The sequence below is a fragment of the Ischnura elegans genome, chromosome 6 (assembly GCF_921293095.1).
Source record: "Ischnura elegans chromosome 6, ioIscEleg1.1, whole genome shotgun sequence".
In the NCBI taxonomy this organism is placed as follows: domain Eukaryota; kingdom Metazoa; phylum Arthropoda; class Insecta; order Odonata; family Coenagrionidae; genus Ischnura; species Ischnura elegans.
In genome coordinates this window covers 124,479,614-124,500,286 of record NC_060251.1, presented here as the reverse complement: position 1 = coordinate 124,500,286, position 20,673 = coordinate 124,479,614, and the positions used below count along the sequence as shown (strand labels likewise).

Below are 20,673 nucleotides of genomic sequence, written 5' to 3'. Positions count from 1 at the left end.
CTTCACCGTATAGGCCGTAAGATTTCAGTTTCATAATTAACTATCCGTTGGGCATGTTGATTAAAAACTTTTTGGCTATGTCGCCCGGTCAATTCTTGGGTGGCCTCAATGTTTCCCAACCGATGCTGGTCGCTTTCTCAAAAGTTTTTATTCAACATGACGAGTACCCGCGAAAGTTTTAACGAAGTATCAGTTGGGCACTGTATCAGATGCTTTTTTGAAACCAAGAAAATTTGCTGGAAAATGCGGGATAATCCAAAAGCATTTTATTCTTATGTTAGGGACGTTTAAAGTAAATTATCTACTGCATGCTTGCTGAGAAACGATAATCGAGATTTGTTGACAAATATTTCCGATAAAGCCAATTTATTGAATTCCTACTTCAAGAGTGTTTTCACTGACAACAGTCTGTCTTCTGAGAACTCATCCTAGACATTTGACAATCTCTGCATAAAAAAGATGCCGCCTCTTCACATTAGTGCTCACGGAATAGAACATTTTCTCAAATTGTTGTTATAATAAATTACCAGGTCCAGAAGAAATCCCGAGTCAAAATTGAAAAAATGCGCACTAATGAATTTCTGGAAGAAGAATAACTCCCCACAAGAGAGTTGTTTCGTTCATTGGCTCGCAAGATATAAGTAGACGTATATCTCACACAGTACGATTAGATTGCTTGAGTGATTAAGAGTCTTTATTTATTTATCTTTCCGAGCCACAGGGAGTGCATGTTTAACTATATGCATGCGTGAAAGTCCATCGAATAGAACATTTTGTCATTAAGGTCGCGTCGCGAAATTACGATTATTACATTTATTCGTGCCAAATAAAATTTCTAAGCATTGTCCATTGAATTATTGCACTGCTTATAATTTGTACAAAATGTCTTAGTTTTTAAGTTTCCTTATCCACACAAACATCATACCTCACTGTCAACGATTCACATGCGCCTTTTTTAATATGCTTTAGTCAACTGGTTGGTTGGGATGAGTTAGACCATAGAGTAAGTATATATAGAGAGCTCACCACACGTACAAAAATCGTATACGTTTTTGGTGTAGTTCTAGAGCGATTAACCAGATGTCACTAGAAGAATTTTGGCAATTTTTTTAATTTGCTCGTTCCACAAGTCTAAAAATATATTCTGAAGCAAAAAGGGTTGCTACATTAAGTGGAGACATTAATTATTCGATTTTGTTTATAACAATTGTTATAAAAAATATTTTCTCGAATTTCGGCTAGTTACTTGACTTTTCCGAGTTTATATTCCTAATCCATTTTCCGGCAGACTGTTCTTAGTATAAAGTTGAAACTTGCAGGAAATGTTCATAGCACATTTTTTTCCATACTAGTAAACTTTAATTTGTTCATAACTCAGTTTCAACGTTGTTATGTATGTTTATATATCTTTCGGACGAAAAATTTGGAATTTTGCAGGGTAAAAATCAATCGCCTGCTAACTTTCGTATCTTACGATATAGGTCCATATATGCTGCGTATAAAATTTGGACAAAACTATAAATTTATTTTTGGTGAAAGAATTGTAACTTTATCTCGATTACAAAGGGAGTTATGCATTTTTAATGGCCGCACCTCGTCAGGCTTTCCTTACTGGCCTGGGTCTACGCAGAAAGCTCCCGCCTCCTAAGGAGTTCGTTTTGCCATCAGATAGGTTGGCGAGGCGAGGGTTTTGTTTTGACGAGGAAGAGATTTTCCGTGAGGGAAGATCTTTTCGCTTCAAGAGACAATATAAATCTTATTGATGGTCATCGCATCGTTGAACGATCAACATATCGAATGAAATACATTTCGCGTAGTGTGCTTCAGAACTTCAGATAGGAAATACCTCACTTTGGTGAAGTGTAAATGCTATTTACAACACCAAGAGCCGGAATATTACAGTAAAAAGGGAATGCGAGATTGGATCTCTACACTGAACAACAATGCACTGTTTGCCTTTCGCTAACGGTCATAGCCTCTTCACCACAGTTGGTAACTAAAGCTTAAAAGTATTTGGTAATGAATTCCTAAGCGCGCAGCTTCAAACGAACACAAAGAGGAATGGATCAGCAGTAGCATTTTTGGGAATAGGGGTGGTCGGTGACCTTGATTTGTTTGCTCGATAGCGGGATGAGTAATGGCCCATTCTGTTACCACGTCGAAAATGGAAAGGTTTCTTTCGGCTGTACCAGTTTTCTACTTCAGGTCTTACGTATGGGGCCGGGGATCATCTAATGCATGTTTTTGTCTTTCCTTGAGACCTTATTCTGATCATAGTTGTGATAATCGTCGTCTCGTCAATAACAAGACGCATTGTCGTTTGAGGAAAGTTTTGTTTTAAGCGTTAGCATTTAGTTGAGGTTCTTAAAAGTAAAACAAATAGCGGCTGCGATTGGGTCCAGGTTCATTCATTGCTTAAATTCTTGCCTCATTATATGAATGAATCCCTTCCCCAGGGGCCGAAAAACTAAATATCCAAAGATACATTTTATGCGGTGAGCATTTATATAGCAATATCGAATGGAGTATTTTTGGCATATTCTAATTGTAAGTTGCTGCGGCACTAGAAAAATATGGCGATTCAAAACTATCCGCCCTCCCTTTTTTCGGAATTAAACCTCCTATTATGCAGTTTTGCGTATTGAAACTGCAAGCAAAATTTGCTTCGTAGGTCTCATGGGGAATCCTAATTCGTAGGCTAAAATATGCTATCGCGTTAGAATCTTGAGTTATCCATTCATTAATTGTTATAAAACATTTGATTCTATGTGTATTAGATATTGATTGCTTTTCGTACACATTTTAACAGTCCAAAACCTATTTTTTGTCTTTGATAACAAGTTATTCATTTAAATACAGATTTTCAACACTAATACAGGATTTGTTATAATCATGCAACATAAAGTAGGTTCGAAGATTTTCGCGGCGTTGATCAGATTATCTCTGCATTCTCTTCGGGTTTCCACCGCGTCCGTTGGCTTTTGTCGAAACTGTTCTCGCCAAAAGGCAACGGACGCGGTGGAAACCCGAAGAGAAGGCAGAGATCATGCAATATAAAGTTTTAAGTCCAAACTTCGAACTGCAACCGACCAGTTGACGAGCCTTTCGGGAGGTACTTCCTCTGAGTGGATGAAATGTCATCTATCAATGATTTTCCCGAGGTGTAACCCTCATTTTCCTCCATTGCTGGGGACTTATGTCCCGACGAGTAAAAACTAGTGATGTGTTTATAGAAGGTTAAAAAACTTCCATCTGATGTAAAAACATTTCGACGGAGTCGACGTACAAGTAGCCTTCCGGCGCGAGAATGTAGGAAAATAAAATTGTGCAATATATATAATTATATTACCTTTGCTAATCCAAGTAAATCTCACCGTATGAAAGTTAATCACAACCAAGTTGATTTTGATCAATCAATTAGAAGGTAAACGAAGAAGATTTTACTATTTCCAAAGCAGAAAAAGGAACAGTGTGCTAATCCGTAATAAGGTCTCATGCATCGCCAAATGTGATGCTGTGTTGGAGGATACCTCATTCGTGATTCTCCCCCGTGATCCAACGGATAGATTCCAAAAAAGTGTTAAAAAAGCTTTATCTTCCTGCTGTAATTTTTTAAATTAGCCCCTAAATTAAATATCATCTTTAGGCAATTGCCTGGTTTTTCACCAAAATATAATATTAATAGCCCCATCATTTTGCCACAGAAACTTCAACACCTCATACGTCACCATCCAACTCCAAGCTGTTGTAATGTGAAAATTAATATTTTGTAGGGTTTTGCATTTTTACGTTCAAGGTGAATGTTTGTTTTGTTTTTTATTTACGTTGCCAATATAAAAAGTGATTGTTGTGCGGCCTTGGGATATAGAAGACGAATAAAATAGTTTTAAGATGTAAAGAAGACTTTTTTCGTTTTTTGACAGATTATGAGACTTAAACACTAAGTGTTGATGCGAAGCGAAGTTTTTCTTTTGATGGTGTGAACGGCGAATACGTTTGAGGTTAGAAGAAGTGAACCCCATAATTGTTCTTTGTAAGTTCGGAATCATCAAAAATGGCGGAAGAAAAGAAGACGTGTATCCCAATACTCGACAGCGATAATTACGATGTATGGGCTGTAAGAATTGAAGCTTTTTTAATGAAGAAAGATTGTTGGAAAGCGGTAAAAGGTTTCCATCCATACATAACATTCGGCAGTGATGGAAACGAGATAGAAATGGAAGACGAAAGCCAACTCCCACCACAAGAGGTTAGGCGCCGTCAGCGACAAAACCAACAGGCCAGAGCCATTATCATACAATACGTAGATGATTCATTTTTTGATGATATCGTGGGACTGGACCTAGCGAAGGATATGTGGGAGGCATTAAGAGACATGTGCACCACTTACGACGTGTTCCAGGAGATAATGTTCCTAAAGGAAATGGTAAATACCGAAAAAACGGAAGACCTTTCCATGATGGAGTACATGAGCAAGATCCAGAATTACAACCGTAAAATTACTAAGTGTGGCATTAATCTCCCGAATAGAGCACTGGCTGCGTTCTACCTCATGGGTCTGCCTCGAGAAAAATATGCTGGGTTTATACGAAGTATTTACAGAACAAATGAAGGAGACATAACATCCAAATATGTTAAGTCCCAACTCCTGCTAGAAGAAAAGAGAATGAAAAATGAGGATTACGCGAAGACAGAAGAACACAAGGTTCTCAAGGTAAAGAAGAAGCCAAACAGACCTAAAGTAAGCAGTGAAAATAAATCACAAAATGCTCCAAAGAAACCTATTGGGAGGAGATACATTTGTTTCACATGTGGAAAGGAGGGGCATACTGCAAGATTTTGTCCTGCCATACAGAAGCAAGATGAAGAAGAGAAGAAGTCATCAGCATCAGTAGTATCAAGAGGCTATAAAGTACTCTGCATGTAAAGAAATCCAAACCATGCAAACAACGGCATATGGATACTGGATTCAGCAGCATCGGATCACATGAGCCCTAGGAAAGATTTGTTTGTTGATTTCAAACCCCTCTCTGGAGAAGTAACTGTGGGTGATGGTACATCACTAAAAATAGAAGGTCAAGGATCAGTGACCATCCAGATGTCGAATGAATGTGGTGGATGGAAAATAAAGTTAACTGATGTGTTATATATTCCTTGCCTCCAAGACAATTTGATTTCGGAAGGGAAATTAGAAGAGAAGGGCTTGACCATTGTGAGGAGAGACGGAAAGACTACTGTTAGCGACGAAGAAGCTACTCTGTTCCAGGAGTATCGCGTTGGTTTCCTGTATTACCTCACTACTGAAGGGAGTGCTTCTATTTCACAAATAAGAAAAGAAGCTGAAGAACATGAAGGTATGAAAGCATGTAAAATTGCAGCAACAACATGGCACAACCGTTTGGGACACCTGCACCATGAAGGGATGATGAAGATAGAACCATTGCGGAACTTAATGAGTAAGAAGACAGAAGAAGAATGTGAAGCATGTATACAGGGAAAGTTTAAGAGACTGAAATTTTCCTACAATGGAGAAAAAGACAGTAAGACTACACATGTCCTCCAAAGGGTCCACTCTGATGTCGTGGGGCCTATGCCCTGTGCCTCTTTGAGTGGCTGCAGATTTTTTGTCACTTTTATTGATGAATTTTCTCATTTCACTGTTGTAGTTCCCTTGAAGGCCAAAAGTGAAGTCACTGAGCAGTTCATAAAATATCAGAAAATGGTGGAAGTCACACATGGAATTAAAATACAGGAGTTCCAGAGTGATAACGGTGGGGAATACTCATCAAATGAATTCAAGAAACACCTTGAGAAGAGTGGAGTCCTACATCGTCTCTCTGTACCATATGTTCCTCAGCAAAATGGTCTGGCCGAGCGGTATAACCAGACAATTTTGAACACCATCCGTGCTATGCTGCAGCAATCTGGTATGCCAAAACATTTTTGGGCTGAGGCCCTAAAAACCGCATGTCATTTAAGAAATCATTGTCCATCAACAGCAATAGATTCTGAAATTCCACTAAAGAGGTGGCTTGGAAGAGAACTTGAAGAGAAGGATTTTCAGTACCTAAGGGTGTTTGGTTGTCAGGCTTGGTATCGAGTAGTCCATGGTGACAAGCTAGATGCCAGAGCAAAGGAAGCAGTGATGCTGGGGTACCCAGAGGGCACCAAAGGCTACAGATTGTGGGACCTCAATACAAGGAAAGTCATTGTTAGTCGAGATGTCATATTCAATGAGACTGTGTTCCCATTCCATAGAAAGGTAAAGAGTGAGAAAGGCGACCAAACAGAAGACACATCGAGTGAAGAAGAAGAAGTTGATGCAGCCCTCCCGACACATATGCCACAAGCCATAGCCCAGAGGCCAGGAGAGGAAAATGCAGAAATAGAGGCCCAGGTCCAGAATGAGGAACGAGAGCAGGAAAATCCTCAAGTCCTGAGGAGGTCAAATCGGCAGCGGGTGTCCAAAGGACCGTGTGAATGCTGCAACGTCACCCGTTCTGTCCTTGGAAAAGATGATGTCCCAACCAGTTACCGCCAAGCCATAGAAGGATCTCAAGCCGACAACTGGAGGTTAGCCATTGAAGAAGAATTACGGAACATCGAAGGCCAAGAGACCTGGGACATCGTGAGAAGACGACCGGATATGAAAGTAGTGGGCTGTAAATGGGTTTTTGCTCTTAAAAGGAATAACGAAGGTAACATTGTAAGATTTAAGGCAAGACTTGTGGCTCAGGGTTTTACTCAAACATACGGTGTGAATTATCATGACACTTCCAGTCCAGTTGTTGAAAGGAAATCAGTTCGTCTGTTAGCCTATATTGCTGTGGAAAATAATTGGGAAATAGATCACCTAGACGTGGTGGGGGCTTATTTAAACAGCAAGCTGGATGAGACCATATATATGTCTGTTCCTGAAGGGATGGATGTAAACAGAGATTATTTTGTTTGTAGGTTGAAGAAGAGCCTTTATGGTTTAAAACAGTCAGGGAGAAATTGGTATGAGTTTCTCAGTAAGATTTTGGTGGAGTTAGGGTTTGTGAAATGTATCAGTGACCCTTGTGTGTACTTAAGGAACAATGTAATTGTTGGAACATATGTTGATGATTTCTTGATTATAGGTGAGAAGGAAGAAGTAGGTGTGTTCAAAAATGAAATTGCATCCTTAATTCAGGTGAAGGACTTGGGTATGGTGAACACATTTTTGTCCATCCAATTCACCAGACCAAACAGGGGAACTGTCATTTTGAGTCAGAAGAAGTATGTCATGTCTTTTCTCAGAGATTTTTATATGTTAGAAGGTAAAGGTGTTTCTTGTCCACTACAAGCAGGTGCAAATTTTGAGAGTAAAGGAGAAGAAGAAATTTTTTGCAAGGAGAAATACCAGAGTGCAATAGGCAGCTTGTTATACTTGAGTACCAATACTCGTCCAGATATTGCAAACGCAGTGTGCAAACTTAGTCAATGCTGTAGCAACCCCACTGTAACAAATTGAAATGGAGTTCAACATGTAATGAGATATTTAAAGAGTATATATGATTATCAACTTGTTTTCAGGAAAGGTGAAGGTTTTGCATGCTATTGTGATTCAGATTGGGCAGGGGATAGAGATGATCGAAAGTCTGTCACTGGGTATGTTATCACGCTGGGAGGTGGAGCAATGATTTGGAAAAGTAGGAAGCAGAGAAGCATAGCCACCTCAAGCACGCATGCTGAGTATGTTGCTATTTATGAATGTGTGTGTGAAATCCAGTGGATGAGGCCGTTTTTTTGTGAATTGAAGCAAAGCAGCCTCATTCCAAAGACCTGCACCATTTTTTGTGATAACCAAGGTGCCATATACATTGCCAATAATGACATAGTAAATGAGAGGAGTAAACATTTCGTGGTAAAATACAACTATGTCCGAGAGGCTGTGAAGGAGGGAGAGATTTCATTGAAATATGTGAAATCTGATAGTAACATTGCAGACTGTTTGACAAAGAGTTTGTCTGGACCTAAGACATTATTGTTTGCCAAAGAAATGGGCATAATTAAGTTGGAGTAAGAAACTCACAACTAAAGTTACGAAGTTATGTATGATGTTTTTTGTGTTCCTTTCCATCATCCTCGAACGAGGGGAGGTGTTGTAATGTGAAAATTAATATTTTGTAGGGTTTTGCATTTTTACGCTCAAGGTGATGATGAATGTTTGTTTTGTTTTTTATTTACGTTGCCAATATAAAAAAGTGATTGTTGTACGGCCTTGGGATATAGAAGACGAATAAAATAGTTTTAAGACGTAAAGAAGACTTTTTTCGTTTTTTGACACAAGCTAGTTTCATTTGACCTAAAAAATCTATTTACTTCTGTACCTGTAAAAACAACTTTGTTACTTATTGAGAGACCACAATATTAAAATCAGTGTGTCTTGTGAACTTCATTGCCTAATGGAACAGAGTGCCAGCCAAAATTATTTTTTGTACAATAAGAATATTTATCACCAAGCAGACGGCCTTGCGATGTGGTATTCCCTTTCACCTGTAATAGCCGAAATATTTACGGACAATTCAAAACGCCAATTATTTGATTCGGGCATTCTATCTCATCTAACATCTTCTGGTACCGCTAAGTATGTTGACTACATCATTTGCCGCTGGACCGGAATTGTCAGATAATTAGATAATTTCACACAATAATATAATATGAATGATAATCCACAATGAAATCAATTGCAATTTCAAATGGCTACAGCTTTAATACTTAAACTAAAATCCTTCAGAGAAAGTTGAAAATGCGAGCTATTTCACAGCTTTGCTCCCTTCCCCCATCACAGAGAATTCTAAAAATTGGTGCCGGTCATTTTTTGTGGGAGACCTTTCCAACAGGCTTGCAAACAAATTCCCCAAAAATAAATTCAATGTTTCTTTTTACAACCCTTGCACTCTCGGTGAAGTTCTGTGTCGTAACAAAGACAAAATAGAACCCATCCATCAATCCGGCATTTACAAAGTTAATTGTGAATCATGCCACTTGAGTTTCATTGGTCGAACAGGCAGAAGTTTTATTATGAGAATGAAAGAACATAGAAGGTGCAGGAAACTGGGATGAAACGTCACTTATCACCAAACATTTGGTACAGACTTTTCATTCTTGTCATTTTCAACCAGAATTTTCTCCACCCCTTCAGTAACGGCACAAGGCTTGATGTTTTAGAGCAGTTTGAAATAGTACAAATTTATACAAATATTCTTATTAGATATTCCTATTTTGGCCACAGTTTTTGTGTTTAACACTGATCTCACAAAGAAGTTATAGTGATGTGATAACTAAAAAAATGTGATTCAGTAATTTATTAGTTCCTGACAACCACATAAATAAGGATTATTGAGCAGGTATACTATGTTTCATTTATTTCCGTTTCTAGTTTCCGTTTTTTTAAATTGGTCTGAGACGAGGCACGCACTATTTTTCATATTTTCCCTTCTATTTTATATTTAAACTTTGTAGAAAGAGGACTGTTGTGTAGCTTTTTACAAACCTGTGTAATTATTGTTGACTGTCAAAAATTTCATGGACATTTACGCGGCGAGAACTGCACGGAAAAATGCTGGAGAAAAAAGATAAAACCATAGTTGCTCGAAAAAGAATTTGAATGCATATCTAGGGGGTTGTTTCAGATTACACGGAGATGAAAGGCAAAACTTGAGCTTATTAATTTTTTGAACATGAATTTTTTTATTCTGACGAGAGAAGATGGCAAGCTAGTTCACGATCAATCTCTTTTTTTTAGAGGAATGGCAACTGGTTGAACAAAATTGTTGATTTCCCTGATGTATTTCGCAACCTTCCAAGCACCTCGGGTTCGTATTTTCCTAGTATTTCAATGGTGACATGGGGTCCCCTGGGATATTGTTCTAGTAGTCTCATTTTTTAACAGGTACATCCGATATACAAAGGGGTAGGCCAAGTAAACAATTCACTGACGTTACTATGCGCTCCAAAATTAGGAAAACGAAGCTGCTTGAAGTCAAGTAATTTGCAGGAGTAGAAGAAGAGTTAATCCTTCAATTCTCAACAATTTTGATATCTCTGTCTTGCGGATTATTGATTGATCCGGTAAAACTTAAGAAGTTCTGCTTAGATACAGCGTAAAATTTTGTGAGACATTATGGATGGTTTTACATGCCACCCACGGAGCACAAAGTGCATACATGGTGCAGATGTAATCGAGCCGGCTCTTCTTCCTATTGAAGAACTATCGGAGGAGGCCCAGGAATCTCGCAATAAAGATATTAGAAAATACCGCGAGCATTACGCGAGAAAAATATCTCGAATTCATACGAATGAGGATATTTTCCGGTGACTGATCCTGACATCGAACCCTTTTATTAGCACATTAGGAACTGACTGAACAAATGTCGGGGCCTTAAAGATCTTTCGCAGGAGGTTCGTGATCTTGGTCTTGCTAGAGTCTCAAAATTCTGCGAGCGAATGCGAAGAGAGGGATGGGTGGGATTGGGAAGAATCTGATGATGAATAATTATAATACATAATCCGTAAAGTAATAAATCATTAACCATGCTTATATGAGAATAAAAGAGTCACTTAAATACAATTTTGACATTTATTTAAAAATTACTTTTAGTCCATACAGAAGAACCTCACGAAATCTGGAAATCGCAACACTTTAACGTAAGTCAATGAACCCAACAACCCTCTTTTTAGCCTTTTTTATTTATTGACTAATTTCAAAGATCATTAACTCATCCTTCATAACTAATTATCATTTATTTTCATGTTTTATCATGATTTGCGTTCGTCTATGCAGTCAGCGTTATGATTAGCCATATAATAAGTTAAAGTTCCACGTATCGCCTAAAATAATATTTTTTCGCAAAAATAACTGCAGAATAGAGTATGTGCACTCGGGAGGAATTCGATTGAAATGCAGTTTATTCGATAAAGTGTATCGTAAATATCATTACTTTCGATTAACAGCATTAATTGTTACTTAGTTTGTTTAATAATTGCTATTTAATATGCATTGTTTTCGCAACGATATTAGGCAGACGAAAACGCTCATCTATTGGCTCCTCGGTATGTGACGTCATTCTGGTCTATCTCATCAGCGTGCAAGGTGTTTATCGTGTTATGATCGTGTTTATGATTCAATAAACTACGTATGCATTGGAAAAAGTTGGTGGAGCTGATCTGTGTAAAGGGAAATACGTTTAAGTGCTTATCATGGAATCAGGTTTCGTGAGGGTTTCTTCAAATAATATCCCGAAGGTGGATGCTTCAATGATTGACCGTGCTGATTATGTTGGACTATACCTACATGCCTCGGCACGAAGTTTTAATGTTGAACTGGAGCTTTTTTGTAGTCTTGTCTCATTCATAATAAAGAGAAATGGACGGGAAACCTCATCGGAAATTAGGTCTAACATAAGTGAATTAAGTGAGATTGTTTACAGTAGGTAATTGGCCAAAAGTTTGTTAGCACGATTCGAAGGTTTACGGAAGTAAAAGTGCCGGTAGGTAGATAACTATCGATATTTGTATTATTGTCATTTCAAATACCGATCATAATTTAATCTATCTATTGAAATATTTTCTATTCTATTATTATTTAACCTACTGACTCACGAAAAATAATTTTTCATATTCAGTTATGGCCCGTGGTGACTGGATGAATATCCATAGTTAATTATTAAATTGCCGTTACTGAGCTGGGTTCTTCTTCTTCTGGGCTATTTAAGGTTTTAAACGTAAGCACAAATAACTGAAGTTACATTTTGGTCCAGTTTAAGGAATAATCTGATCTTAATTTCTTTAAAAAAACGCACTTTTAGTCGACGTATTTGTTCTTTCGTAGAATTAATGTATTCAAAAGCAGAGTTCTGATTATCTCAATGTTTCTACAAGTTATTTTCAGTTCGCTAACATAGATATGTCAGTCAGATGTACATTTGCTTGGTTGAGGTTTATGAATAGCATTTGTGAGGTATATCTAAAAATTGGTTATTGAAAACTTGGTCCGGATGAATGACGGAAATCTCTCGGGCTGGAAATTAAATGTTTGATAGTTAGATGAGACGATTACTTTTCATTCATTCGGTTTCAATATGCTTCTCGAAGCATTTGTTAGCACAATTTAATAATTGGTTCATTTTATATTTCTTCACAGCATAAGTTTATTGGTTATCAAGGTACAAGTGTCTTGTTATGACTATCCATTAAGCGAGGAATCCCTGCGCGCGGTGCATTTCCAAAAAGTAGTCCCGACTTGTGATACGTAATAATGAGCTTATTTCACATCCGATTTGGAAAATATTAGCATCACTGTGTTTGGAATTAAATTACAAACATTTTGAATACCCAAACTATCACTTTTTATCGAAAATTAATTTTCCATTTTTTAGTTAGTAGTACGGGTACAGTTACTAAGTTAGTTACTAATTAGTGACTTAGTTTTCACGAATTAAGTCGTACTATTTCAAGGATCATCACTGTTTAAGTGTCTCTTAATTTTAATGTCACTATAAATCTGCAAACGAACGCAAATGCGGGAACCGAGGAGTAAGAAATACGATTAGGTAGTTCGAGGTAGAAAAGTTGATAGAGTCTTGTCGTCAGCGTAACCGAGAAACAAATGAATTAAAATATGTAGATGATGGTATGTACACACTTTAAATCTAGTTCATAAGGCATTCCATGGCTTCTTTCCAAACCCAGTATACGCTGTAGAGGGGCTCACCCTATTGAACAAGGAATGCCTGAGAACACGTCGAACAAAATGACGTAACAGCCTTGAGAATATGGCCGACTGGTGTTTCAGCGCATCATTAATTTTGCAAATTTTAATAATTAATATCTCGCTTAAAAAGTACCTCTCTATTCTCAGACTCGGAATTTAGCCTAATTGAGGTGTAAATTCTTTTTTAAGATCACTTCCCAAAAATGTGCACATACTCTATTGAAAGTAGCATGCCAAAAAACGTGTAGAGAGCAATTTTCAAAGACATCCAACGAAAATATGATTTTGGTCAAACTTTTTCGCGATCTGGGCCTTTGTGCGCCGCCTCTCCTTCTATGCTCTCTCAGTCTTCCCTTCCTTCGATGCTTGGGGTACTGACAGAGTTTGGAAGACGGGGAGCGGGAAGGAAAGGGGATAGGCGAGGTGACCTTGAAGAAAAAGACCCTCTCGCCTCTGGCTAGCTACTCTCGTGCCACCTTCCTGCTTTTTGAGAATTAAAACTGTCGATACGATTTCCTCCTATGCCGTGAGCCCTCTATAATATACTTACTCTATGGTTAGACTCACCGGTACAGCCAAAGCTTGGCGGCTTAGGTGCGGCCATAGTGTGAATTTCATCCAGGAGTTCATTCCTTCGTAACGGTAAATTAAAAATTCCTCCTCTATTTTCTAATTATTCACCATTTTTTAAATTATATTATCCAAAGTAGAATTAAGGGGTTTCTGTTATGCTATTTTTCTTTGAGGTTCGTTGCTTCGCTTTGACGGTTCGAGCTTCTATAACTCGGGAGTTTTGTTCTATTTGACATAGTCTGTATGCTCTTTTTACAAATAGATTTTGCACATTTATTGTAGGACTTGGTCAGACAGAAATGATACCTTAAATACGTCAAATCATACATTTTAAAAATTATACATGAAAAATATTGTCTACTGTGTTGATTGTATTGGCAAACTTTTCTCTGTCGTTCGATGTAAATGCCGTCTGTCTGTATTTCAAGCAGTCACTCAGAAAAACTACTGAGACCAAAATAATCCAAATACATGCACAGGCTCACAGCCTGATCTCATTCCAGCTTGCCACTGTCAGCAATCAACATCAGAGAGAGCTCTTTATGGAAAGATAGTGCTTGAAAATCCCAAACAGAACATTTTGTGCCTAAAGACTGGAAAACCGCTAACTTCACGCCTTTATTTGAGGTTGTGTTTAGGCAAAAGCGTATTCATCGGGAACCTAGGTGGGGGTACGCGAAGTATGCGGGATAGCCAACCATAAGATGGGATTTGGGAAAAGAATTCTCGGTAAATGTCATTAAACGGCGGAGGAGATAAGCTACCAGACTACTCCCGTTAGGCCTCACTTGGATGTGTGGGACACTTATGAAATAGGACTGACAGCTGATATCAATAGAGTACGGAACAAAGCAGCCACACTCACGGTGAGTTGTTACGACAAATAGTAAAGTTTTTCCAATATGTTAGAAGAGCTAGGATGGGAATCTTTACAGGAGCAAAAAGTAAAGAATAGGCTAAATTTACTTAGTAAGTTTGGAGAGTTCTGCTGAGATGGCGTGAATCATATGCTCCGTTTACTGCCGAACTACTGTAGACCTGATCACGAGGAGAAAATATCAGAAAAAGTCTGAAAAACGTAAATTTCAAATTTTATTCTCTCCTTGCACTATTATGGATGGCAACGGCGCACAGTGGTCCCAAATCGAAAAAAAGCTGTCCAAAATTAATAACGTCGTAATTTTACCAAAAATAGCAACAAAACAAGGAAGTCCCTTTCTGGTTTTGATCGTCTAAATCTGATTTTGGAATTATTTTTTACCATATCTCTTCATTTAAGCACTTTTTGAGCTGTTATTATTTAAACAATTTTTAGAAAATCTCTATATATATGTCATTGCGATTGGCGATAACTTGGTGCTCATGGAGAGCTTAAAATAGTATAATTTTATGGTAAAAGATGTATAAATTGTAGTTAAAACCCATTATAGAATTAACGACATGAAATTGGAGAGATTCGAACCCGTGACCATCAACATAGTCGGTGAAATACCAAAAAAATACGGAAAAAATACTCGCACTCATTCATTTTTGGCTTCCATATATTTGATAAGTCTAATTTGATGACATAAAATTACTGATATGAAGAACATTAAGGAAAATAAAGCTTGAATTACAATAAAATCGCTTTCATGTATCACAAAAAACGAATTTCAAAAGAATCGTCGTCCGGATCGGATTCATTTTCGCTCTGTGAATCACTTACAGTTAGCAAATTTTCACCTCACCTATAGGCTGACCTCGTTCTTTTGGAAATCCATATATAATGAAAATGTATGATTCATTCAAGGAGCCTTCGAAAGATATCTTCAGAATTTAACATTCTTGGGGATTTTCTCGTAAGCTGCTCTCGGAATTTCCTCATGTCTATGTTACTGGCCTCAAATGCTTGCTCCGTTAAAACTTCAATTGTAGGAAAGAATTCTTTGGCAATTGCTGTTCCATGTATCAGCACTTTATGTACCATGATCAACAAGTAATACCAACCATAATCGATGTACAGCTCAGCTATATCCTTGCAATATTGGCTGAAGGATCTTTATTTATCTCGTAGGCGCAGGATAGAGATAGATATTTTAATATCACTGAAAGTCTATGGCCAAGTCTTTCATCAATACCTGTCTTGAAAATTGCAAATCACTTTAATAATTACATTTCATACATATAAAGCATCTGTTCGTATATTTTCCAAAATTATAGAAACGGGTCCAACATTTCTTACTTGTTGATTATTATTACGGCAATGAAATGGTTGGAAATGGACGTGAGTGACTGAGTGGTTCCCCAGAAGGGGATGGACCCCGTTTGGGGTGCCCGGGCAAGGGATTGTATTGTAAGGAGTGCCTCGGAAGGGGAAGGGAGAGGAGACAGTGTTATGAAAGGGACGACTGCGCAGTAGGCCGGCCCTTATTTTTCAGAATTGCAAAAAGTTATGTTTTCCTAGTCTCAAAATGATCCAAATGGTGTTTATATTCACGTGTTAAAATTTGGTTACTTTAAAATTACGGCAACCCGTGCCCCAAGGGCCCTAAGTACTAAGGACCCTCAATTGAGTTTTTTGGGGCCGAAAAAGCGCTAGTTCTATGTAAAACGTAAAAGTAAATCCCTTTAGTACCGATTTTCTGTTTGTTTTAACCTATCTCTAAGCGTTTACGAGATATCGTCCGTCGTAACGCAATCCCCCCCTTAGGGCGCCACCCCGCACCGCGGCACCGCTGAGGTATGTCCCGCACCACTTACTAGAGACTTCCCCTCAACCCACTCCCCTCCCTCGGCAATGACTTTGCTCCTGATGACAAGATTTACATGCTAGTGGTACAGTATTGAATAGGTTGTTCCTCTTGTGTCATGATTAATTTTGTTAAAGCCTATAATGTCAATTTTAACCCTTCAACGCCGTCCTATGTACTGGGTACCGACCCCTTAGACCTTGATTTTTTGCCGCCATACGGCCGCGAACCATTCCAGCTGGCTTTGTTCCAAAGTGCTCTTTAGGTACAAAATATTATAAGCATGTGATAAAATTGTGTCTATGAATTATAAAGGAATGAAGGGAATGAGCAGGGCTTCCAGGGCTCTAACAGTAGATAGAAATGTAAAAAAAACGAAACGAGGTAGTCAGTTCACGGATGTAGATCACTGTGGATGGATAGAGATAGTTCTGGTGTATAGTGTGCAAAGGATAGGAAGTGCTAAGTTTTTTAGGATGTAAGGAGAAAAGTGGTGAAATAAATACTTTATCATGAACGTGACGTTCATTTTAAGAATAGACCAACAAGGAAAGGCATGTAATCAAGACTAAATCCAGGCATTGAACTGGTTGGTAAAGAAAGTGAAGAAATACTCGGCTCAAATTTACCGACAGTGAGAGAAGTACTGTGTGTTTTCTCTATCACCTAATGGGTTCGAAATTTGTAAGACTTAGTTCGAGAAAAACCGTGAGAAATGCGTCTCATCCATAGTATAAAACTAGAATTCCTGTCGTTACGGAATATAAGGCGATTGAAAAGTTAGAAAAATGACGCAAAGAATGGATGAACGTGCAACGGCATAAAGAGAGCGCGAACTACAGTGGATATGAAGAGAAGAGAATCTTTCGTAACAAAACTTGATGATTTGCTTGGCATTGCAAGGAGCGGTACCATTGCATTTTTGACGCGCGAGGAGGAAAGTGCAGTTATTCTCTCGGATAAATGTGCTTGGGCTGAAGAAATAAAGTTCTTACGCAAATAAAGAGGAGAACGAAATGCTGTTATTGGTTGAATAGATTTCAATATATTCAAGAGGAAATGAAACGATGTGGTTCTCCGCTCCTTTTGTTGCATTAGCTCCCATCAGTGACCCGCAGTTCCTACAAAGACTTGTTAATTACGAAAGTGTTAACCTGGACATAGCGAAAGCAGCACAAAAGAGGTTTTCAAACCACTTGTGGTACATGAGTGAGGAGTTCGTATGCCTGTCATTCTTTGACGGATCCATTTCTAGGTGTGAAAAAAACGTGATACGCCGTATGTGGTCTTGTGTAGGAAAATATGATCCACCGAAGAAGGCATTCTGTAAACGTAAAGACATGACTAAGGTATCTATACCAAATTTTGTCACCACTAATTCGAGAAAGCTATTTAATGTATTGTAAATATGTATTGCATTCTTTTATGTGAACATGAGAGAATGCGATGAACATACAAGAACGATTTGCAAATTATTCGGGGTCATTAAGTGGGAAATGATTGTGCAGCGAGAGGAGTGAAACTAATTCAAGATTTTTAAGCAGTCATGTTGAAGGAAGAGAGCTTTCAAAATTTATTACTAAGTGTGACTTTTCATCGCAATACAACCCTTACGTGCGGAAAGGCACTTTAATTGCCAAATATGGGATGTCAGTGAAAAATTAGAAATGCTATGAAAATCTATTTTATTTTGGTTAATGTACCGAAATTCATGGACTGGGTGAAAATAAATTGATCTCTTGGATTAGAAGTATTGTAATGGCAATTAAAATCTTTCTAAGGTAAGCACATTTCTTCAGAGGCTAGATCTTGACATCAGGAAAAAAGTCTTTGCCGAGGGAGGGGAGTGGGTTGAGGGGAAATCTCTAGTAAGTGGTGCGGGACATACCTCAGCGGTGCCGCGGTGCGGGGTGGCGCCCTAAGGGGGGGATTGCGTTACGACGGACGATATCTCGTAAACGCTTAGAGATAGGTTAAAACAAACAGAAAATCGGTACTAAAGGGATTTACTTTTACGTTTTACATAGAACTAGCGCTTTTTCGGCCCCAAAAAACTCAATTGAGGGTCCTTAGTACTTAGGGCCCTTGGGGCACGGGTTGCCGTAATTTTAAAGTAACCAAATTTTAACACGTGAATATAAACACCATTTGGATCATTTTGAGACTAGGAAAACATAACTTTTTGCAATTCTGAAAAATAAGGGCCGGCCTACTGCGCAGGGAGCAGTCACAAGAGAGCGACGGTCGGTGGGAGGTGCCTATTCCACACCATACGAACAATACAAAAACAGTTGCAACGACGACATTAAAAAACTAAATACAGTCCATTTTTAAATCTACAACATTTCATTTATGTTGACATGCCGAAGGTGCAACAATTATAATTTTATATTATGACCAATCTGGTGTTCGCTCCTGGACTGACAGCTCCAGCGCAGCGGCCGGAATACGAACAAAGAAAAAAAAGGAGCAGAAGCAGCGACAGGGAGGACGGACGGTAGTGATGAGCGGAACTGTGATTTTCCGATCACTTCGATACCTGTGACTGCTACTCATCAGTAACGGTGATTCTTTACTGTGATTGCGATCACCGAGGTGAATCACTCTTAGAAGAAGGCGGTGATTTGTGGCGCTGCTATTCCTGCTACTTTGTCCAATTCCAAGGAATGAGCTCTCCTCAAAAGGAACGAATAAATTTATAGAAAATTGTAAAATTAGGCAAAATAAGTTTTTTTTGAGGGAATAGTTCTGATTCCGAGTATATATTATGATTATTAAGTAAATTTGATGTGGTAAAAGAGTTGATTAGGGGCAATCATTAAAATCCCGTCAGCATTTTTTAAACATATTTTAATAATGAAACCATCATAATTCAAACCTGTATATTTCGTACAGAATGACTTATTTATCACAAAAGATGAATAAGACATCCTTATATTACTATTGGTAGCATCATGGTAGCTGTCGAAGGTATCTTCACCGTATTCAGTCGCAGTGATTTCGAGTATTTGGTGATTTAGTCACCGGCAGTGATCGGCTACTTCTCTTCAATCACAGGTTGCGATGTATCGCATATCACTTGGTATCAGCCAGAGCTATCTTCACCGAATCCAGTGATTGAATCACCGATCACAGTGATTTCGAATATTGAATCACCGACAGTGACTGCTACTTTTCAGTAACGGTGATTCAATCACAGTTAGCGATATATCGCTCATCACTAACGGACGGCACGGAGACTGGTGGAAGGTGCAAGTGGGAGCAGTGCAAGGACGGAGGAGAGGCTTCTTCACGGGAGAGTTGGGCACCTGAATACCTCCCGGGATTCTATTTTCCCTCTTGTTCAAGCTTACAAGAGTCTTGCTGATCGTATCCAGTATAGGCTTTAATATAACTAGATTTGAAAAGTAAAGTCTGTTTCATTTCGTTATTTTTCTCACCAACGACCGCAGGCAACCCACGAACCCAACCCAAGAGCGAGAAACGAGTCTGCTTACAATATTTACACGTAATTCCATCTTGTCTGAAATTAAATCCTGAATTAAAACTCCGCTTTTAAATATATGATGACTGAGATTATGAATGATTTTTTTACACACTGCATATATTCGCCGACTGAGCATACACGGTAATCATTTGCACGGATCTCTGCATTTCTTCTGGGTTTTCTTCCGCGTCAGCTTGTTTAAAGACAACAGTTTCGCTGGCTATCCCATTTGAATGACCACCCTCGAAAATTTCAGTCATGATTTCTACATTTTTGACTGAAAGTATCTCTTTTTTGCGTTATACATTGCATGCATGGCGTAAAATAAGTGTACGTTCTGCGGGTTGCCTACCCCACAAATGGTCTTTCGGGGACACGATAAAATGTCATTTTCTCGACAATTAACAACAATATAGCTGACGATTTTTTTCTAAAATATCAATCGAAAAGCAAAATTGTACCCCATAGCAAAAAAGAATGCTTGCTCAAACCAAATTAAAATTATTTATATTTTTAGCACTTTTAACTAAAAATTTCGAAAAGTTAAGGCAAAATAGCGAACAGAAGATATTAACAGTTTTGGAAAAAAACCATATTGTAACACCCATCCGGGTACGCAACTTTTTCAGGGCATTACGATTGTGGCAAAAGAGGTACCCTAGTGCAAAATATGAGTAAATTGGAAATTTGAAAAAGTGACACGATAAATACGTCTCCAAAATGGCAATCACTCGCCAAATCATCATAAACCTAGTACTTATTCCTCTTACCTTAGTAAATGTCACTGATGTGACATTTTTTAACGTACACTTTTTGCAATAGAGCATCCAAACTTAGATCATGTTTAAATACGAATTCAAATACTAGCGGAAAGTTTGAATCACAATTTTATATTTTAATATGCCGGACTTCCACTATATCTTGATTGAGTCGGTTGAATTTATCAGATCTCGTTCTTAAAATTCATGTAGAACCACTCGATCACTGTTTTACACTTTCAATTATATCTACATTTTAATTTGAGGAATTTAAAACTTTGAATTTCACGCTATGAAGGTGAACTGTATTTTGCATTTTAAGAAGGTATTCTAAAATTGTAAAAGCATTTTCATGTTTCAGAAAAAATTTTCCGGAGTAATTTGTAT

At 38.2% G+C, this 20,673-nt stretch overlaps 1 protein-coding gene across 3 annotated transcripts in view; it reads right to left on the bottom strand.

Annotated features, from left to right (window-relative positions):
• Nucleotides 1–20,673, bottom strand: part of LOC124160108 — a 205,183-nt gene that overhangs the window by 44,882 nt on the left and 139,628 nt on the right. The gene's annotated exons all lie outside the window — the stretch shown is intronic.